Below are 7,248 nucleotides of genomic sequence, written 5' to 3'. Positions count from 1 at the left end.
ATGAAGAAGAACCAGTTCTTCCTGATGTTCCCAATCAACAGCAAATGCAGGCATTCAAAGCATGGCATGAGAGAGCCAGGAAAGTTATGTACTGGCTATCTATCAGTATTTCAGACTCTATGATTGTGCATATTCAGGATGCAAGTACACCAAAGGAGGCATGGGATACTTTGTCAAAAATGTATAGCACAAATACGCAAGCCAGGAAAATGCAGCTCAAGCAAGAGTTGCATAATGTGCAAAGAGAAAATATGAGCATCAATGACTACCACATGAAGGTGAAGAAGATTGCAGATGCACTTGCTTCCATTGGATCGCCAGTGGAAGATGATGATTTAGTTTCTATGACCTTGAACGGTCTAGGAAAGGATTACGCACAGTTTCGGACATCCATTTCAGTTCGTGAAAGATTTCCTGATTTTGAGGAGTTGATTGCTCTTCTAATTTCTGAGGAGCTGAGAAATGGTGGTGCATCTTCTTCAGGAGGAACTTCAAAAGAAACTGTCTTCTACTCAAATGCTGGAAGAGGTAAAGGCAGAGGTAGAGGAGGCCGATTTGGAGGCCGTGGTAGAAATCAGAATATGTAGCAAACTCAAGAAAACCAGTCCTATGGAGGAGAACGTGGTAATTCTAGAGGCAGGGGGAGCCAAAGAGGTCGTGGTGGATGGCAAAGAGGCCAAAATGTAAATAGTAATATTGAATGCTACTACTGTGGTAAAATGGGTCATATGGCTAAGGACTGCTATAAAAAGCAGAATGACATCATGAATGGAAAACTGCAACAAGGAAATTATGCATCTTCTAGTAGACAGGGTGATGACAGAAATGAGCATTTGTTTATGGTGCAGCACATGAACAATTCTGTGACAAGTGCAGAAGAAAGCAATGATGTATGGTATGTTGACTCAGGTGCATCAAACCACATGACAGGCCATGCAGAATGGATGGAGGATGCAAGAAAAATGGAAAAACCAGGATTTGTGGAGACTGGTGATGATACTGCACATCCTATTGTGCAGATTGGAAAAATTCCTTTGTCTATGCAGGATGGGAAAAAGAAATACCTGTCCGATGTATTTCATGTCCCGAATATCACCAAGAATCTGGTTTCTGTTGGTCAAATGGTTGAGCAGGGCTTGCAGGTCAGATTTAATCCTCATGGATGCTTTGTTGAGGATATGAAAAATAAAGGTCGCTTGATAGCAAAAGGAAAGAAGAAGGGCAGAATGTTTACATTGGATGCAGACATGTCTGAATTGAGTGCAGCAATGTTTGCACATGGGACCGGTGTAGTTGCAGATATTGATATCTGGCATAAACGCATTGGTCATGTTAATATACAACGACTTAAATCAATGCAGGCCCAAAATATTGTTGCAGGTTTGCCTAAATTCAAGGTTGCAGAAATGCATAAGGTATGTGAAGCCTGTCAGTTTGGAAAACAGGCAAGGAAACCATTTCCTAGACACATTCAAGAGAGTGAGAAGCCATTGGAATTAATCCACTTTGATGTGTGGACTACTAAAGCTGCATCTCTTGGAGGCTGTCATTATTTTGTCACTTTTATTGATGACTATAGCAGAAAAGTTTGGGTGTATTTTATGAAAAAGAAAAGTGAAGTTTTTGGGCTTTTCAAAACTCTTAAAGCCATGGTTGAAAAAGAAACAGGTCTGCAAATAAAATGCCTAAGGTCAGATGGAGGGGGAGAGTACCTCTCAAATGAGTTTGCAAGGTTCTTGCAGGAGCATGGCATAAAGCAGTAATATTCATGCAGTCATACCCCACAGCAAAATGGAATTGCAGAAAGAAAAAACAGACATATTGGAGAGGTATCTCGTGCCATGCTGAATGAAAAAGACCTACCAAATTTTTATTGGGCTGAAGCAGTTTCTATAGCAGTCTACATAAAGAATAGGACTCCCACTACAACAATACATGGGATGACTCCAGAGGAGAGGTATACTGGTAGGAAACCAGATATTTCTCATTTGAAAATTTTTGGTTGCATTGCCTATGTACATGTGCCAGATGAGTTGAGATCCAAGTTGGATCCAAAAGCTGAGAAGTGCATCTTTATTGGTTACTCTCTACAGCAAAAAGGGTATAGATGCTATAACCCTTCTACTCGTAAGTTTACAGTGAGTAGAGATGTTGTTTTTGATGAGATGAGTAGCTGGTATAAACCAGTAAATGTGATTGATGATGTGGATGCACAAAATGGTAATGCTGCACAGAATTCACAGCAGCAGTCACAAAATATTAGTGGACCTAGAGCGTCCTCTAGCAGTGGTTCACATTCTTCACCATGGATAGGCAGATTGAGATCAGGAGAATCTTCTCAAAGTAATGCAGATAGTGGTATGCAGGTATCACGAAAGGAAAAGAGAAGGTTGATCAGCCCATGTTTGATGTGAATGCAGGTCACTCTTATGTGGATGGTGAATCCAGTGGCTCAGAACAGAGCATTAATGATGAGTTGGGTATTCCTTCTATTGTTACACCGGGAGTAAGGAAGACCAGGGATGTTTTGAGAGCACCTGGGAGTGAACCTACTTTGCGCAGGTCTACGAGAGCCAGGTATCCTGTGGATAGGCTGAAATATGATGGATTTACAGCCATTCACTATGCATATATGGTCAAAGTGATACAGGAACCAGAACCCACTTCTTTTGAGCAAGCCATGGGTAAAGAAAAATGGGAGAAAGCCATGGATGAAGAAATGGATGCCTTGGAAGCAAATGCTACATGGGAGTTAGTACCTTTGCCTAAAGGTAAGAATGCAATTGGTTGTAAGTGGGTTTATAAGGTGAAGCACAATGTAGATGGTTCTGTGAACAGATACAAGGCAAGATTAGTAGTCAAGGGGTATGCACAAACATATGGCATTGACTATGAAGAAACATTCAGTCTGGTTATAAGGATGGCAACCGTAAGAGCAGTCATTGCTATGGCTGCATCAAAGGGATGGTCTTTACATCAGATGGATGTAAAGAATGCCTTCTTGCATGGTGATTTGCAAGAAGAGGTCTATATGGAGCAGCCACCAGGTTATGTGCATGCTGTTCATCTTGAGTTTGTTTGCAGGTTGAAGAAAACCTTGTATGGCTTGAAGCAAGCACCTAGAGCATGGTCTGACAAGATAGGATAGTATCTTGTCACTATTGGTTTTCAGATTTCCAAGGCAGATTTCTCACTTTATGTGAGAAAAACAGAGAAATGTATTATGGTACTTGTCATTTATGTTGATGATTTGATTATGACAGGTGACAGTGATGAAGATATCCTTCATGTGAAAATGCTATTGAAGCAGAAGTTTGAGATGAAGGATTTGGGAGAGCTGCGTTATTTCTTAGGCATTGAGGTGATTAGATCACCAAGTGGGATACAGCTCTTGCAGAGGCAGTATGGATTGGACATGCTGTCCAAATATGGGATGACAGGCTGTAAGCCTATTTCAGTTCCTTTGGAGCAGAATGTGAAGCTGAGCGCAGATGCAGGTGAGCTTCTGGAAGACCCTACTATGTACAGACACATAGTAGGAAGCTTGATTTATATGACTATTACCAGGCCAGATTTGAGCTATGCTATTGGATTGGTAAGTCAGTTTATGCAGGCTCCAAGGAAACCGCATTTGGATGCGGCTAGACGCATACTCAGGTATGTGAAGTCCACATTGCAGTGTGGACTATTTTATGAGGCTGGGGTTCAGATACAGTTGCATGGATACACTGATGCTGATTGGGCTGGTAGCATTTCTGATAGACGATCTACCAGTGGATATGTGTTCTCTTTTGGGAGTGCTGCAGTCACTTGAAGTAGCAAGAAACAGCCTACAGTTGCCTTATCTAGCACAGAGGCTGAGTACAGGGGCACATCAATGGCTGCATGTGAGGTAGCTTGGTTGCATAAGCTACTTTATGATATGCATCAGCCTACAGATGGGCCAGTTGTCATTTATTGTGACAACATGAGTAGTATACACTTGGCAAATAACCCAGTCTATCATGCTAGAACAAAGCACATTGAGGTGCATTGTCACTATGTGCGAGAGAGGGTTTTACTAGGTCTTATTGATCTAGTTTATGTCAGCACAGAGGATCAGGTAGCTGACATATTCACGAAGGCATTGGGCGCAGAGAAGCTGCGCAAGTTCAGAGACCTGCTTGGTGTGCAGGAATTGGGATTGAGCTCGAGGGGGAGTGTTGAGATATCGAGCTCCACTCGTGATACGCCAGGGTGACCGTTGTGTATTTATGTCACCGACTTATCAGTTTCAGACGCGGTTGGTACACCGCCCATGAATAATAGCTAGATGACAGCTATCCTTATCTACTCTAGTTCGTGGCTCAGTTAGTATGCCACCTTAGTTAGTTGAGTTTGGTTTGAGACCCATATATAGGGTTCTTCTATTTCTTTGTAAGAGAGTTCTTTTGGCTTACACAACTAAGAAGAGGAAAACTGTTTTCAGCCTCCACCTCTATGTGTATTCCCCCATTGTGCAAGCAAGAAAGCTTCAAGTGAGACTCCTTCCTTCTCTCCCACAATCTTGACAAGATGTGCCTTGGAATGAGCATGGCAGACACCTCTTAGTTAGGCCTACACAATCTTGCACGATAGTTCATGATCTACATGGTTATGATCGGAATGTTGGAAGAAAAGCCTTGTGTTGACAAGTTGGATCAATTCATCAATATTAACACACAAAGAGAGTGAACAATTAGATGAATTGGGATTTAAAGAAGAAAACAAGCAAATAGAATAAAGGGGAAACAATAAATGATTAAGGACACATATGAAAACATATCAAAACATCATGCCAAGGAAAACACAACCAACATATGCATATGGGGAAATGAAGTGCTAGCATGCCTATCCAGCCAACTAGGGCTATAGTGGCAACCAAACCTTAGCACTATCAGTGCTAAAAACTCACGAATTTATGAATCAACTATTGAATACATTGTGCTTTCCTAGAAGAGACAAGTAGGAACTCTTGCTTCTTTGCTAGACCTTATTAGTTTTATTGGAGAAATTGTTAGTCAACAAGAATCCCCATGTCACACCCAAGCTCAAACCTCAATAGTTTAGAAGTCGAGTTCACTAAATTCCCATTGGACATCCAAAATTTGATCTCATGCTATGACCAACACATGAGAACAGAACATAGGAATAGATAAATATGCCATGGTCCTTGACTCATCCTTCACACTAATATTTGACCTACCATCTAGAAACCACCCCTTCTTGCCCACTACTCCATTGGCAATGCCTAGTTGGAGCACTCTCTAAACCCCTACTTCCTACCATCTTAAGGAAAATAAAGAGTTATCTAATGATCAAGGCTTAGTTGGATCGCTCTCTAAAGCCCTACTTTTCACCATCTTAAGGCAAAGGAAAAGAAAAGGAATAGTTATTCCCAAAGAACAACACCTAGGGCTCCTCAAGTTGAGGGTGTTTTGTCATTTTGATCGATAGGCTCTATCTTCAAACCCCTAGCCCCTTCCCCCACAACTCGTTCATTGTCCTCAATGGTAGGGCATCCAAAGAAATTGGCAGACCTATCACCTTGAATACCACATTATAGCACTAGAAAAATAACCCTCCACCAATTGGGTCCTCAAGTATGGGACAAACCTAGGGGGCCTCAAATTCCTAGTGCAAACCCATCTCCCAATTACACCTCTCACTCACTTACACTTCATGCTTTACACACAATTGTTTATTATAGGTACAATTAAGAGCTAAGAAGAACCTTCAACCTCCAAGAGCTTAGAAGAACCTTCAATCTTTGGTTTTAGGCACACAACTTTTCATTACAAGCACACAACTTTTCGTCATAGGTACACTCAAGAGCTAAGAAGAATCTTCAACCCCCACCTATTTTTTGTCATCACATAACCTATAACCCTCCCTTCTACCATTTCATGCAAGTTCCATGTGCCTTTACAAGTGCCATGGGACTGAGGCTAAATAGTGAGGGGGTAATATTAACCTTATGTAGGTTCAGCAAGGCACATGTGGTCAATGGCATATATGAAAATTAAAAACAAAAAGGAAGTTGATCAAGAAAGTAAGATGGAAGATGGAAAAAAATCATAAAATTCAAAGTCTAAGAAGTGAAAGATGCAGGATTTGCCAAAAAAACAAGAGAATACTAAAGATAGCAATGATCCTAAAAACATGTTGAATTGTAAATTTGAGTGGTTAGTAGTTTGTAAACATTTAAATGATTTCCAAGTGTTGGCCTCACTCCCTTGAAAATTGTTATTTGATTTAATGCACATTTAAAACTGTGTAAGAGGAGTGAGTTGGGAATTTTAATGAGAATGTTTGATAGGTCACTAGGGGCCTAAGGATGAGCATGCATGAAATTTGTAAAAAGAGAGCCCATATTTAAGATGTTAAAAACCTTAATCAAAGTCATCCCATGATTTTAAAATCTAGAGGCTTATCTTTTCTTTTTGTCTATCGACTCTCTTTGTTCTATCCTACTTGATAACTCAGCCATCACATGCAAGCTTGGGAAGAGAAGCTCTATATGGGTGCCATAGCTTAGCTCTCTTCTTGATATCCCTTCTCTCTATTGTGAGCATCTTAATCTCATCTCCTCACCTTCTTGAGTGCAACACAAGTTTGAGAGGTAGAGAGATCAAGAATCTTGTAATAGAGAAGTAGGACTTGAGAGGTTAAGTGATAAGGAGATAGAGAGAGGGAGATTGGGGGGAGAGAGGTGCTAGCATGGAGTTGAGGTTCAAGCAAGATAGAAGAATCTTGCGCAAAATTGTGGGATCAAGATCGAAAGAGCCTACAGATTGTGAGTTTGATGGAATTAGTATAGAGCTTGGGAGCTCATTGGTGAATTGTAGCCTACAATAGCTAATAAGTCCTCTCTTGCTTTATCTATTGTTTGGAAATTTTTTGCTTGCTTGGCGAAGTTGTGGAATTTTTTTCCAACAACCTGAGTGAGTGGGAATCCTTGGAAAGAGATCCCATATTTTGAGAGGTTGTGAGAAAAGGATCAATGATATTTTTATCTAAGTTCTGCAAGTCGTAGACACCAATCTACACATAATTACTCAAATCATAAAGGGAAGAGTACGAGACTTTACTAGAGATGCTTGAATTAGCAGAATGCAGTCATCTATATCATGAGACCATTCAAAATTAGTATCAAACCAAATAGAATTGGAATCTTCATGTTGATAATCATAATCATACTCTTCATAGAGGTCATCACTGAAATCTAAA

The sequence above is a fragment of the Lygodium microphyllum genome, unplaced genomic scaffold, assembly GCF_053477565.2.
Source record: "Lygodium microphyllum isolate KBCC unplaced genomic scaffold, Lygodium_microphyllum_v1.1.10 scaffold_134, whole genome shotgun sequence".
NCBI classification, from domain to species: Eukaryota; Viridiplantae; Streptophyta; class Polypodiopsida; order Schizaeales; family Lygodiaceae; genus Lygodium; species Lygodium microphyllum.
This window is presented reverse-complemented; position numbering follows the sequence as displayed.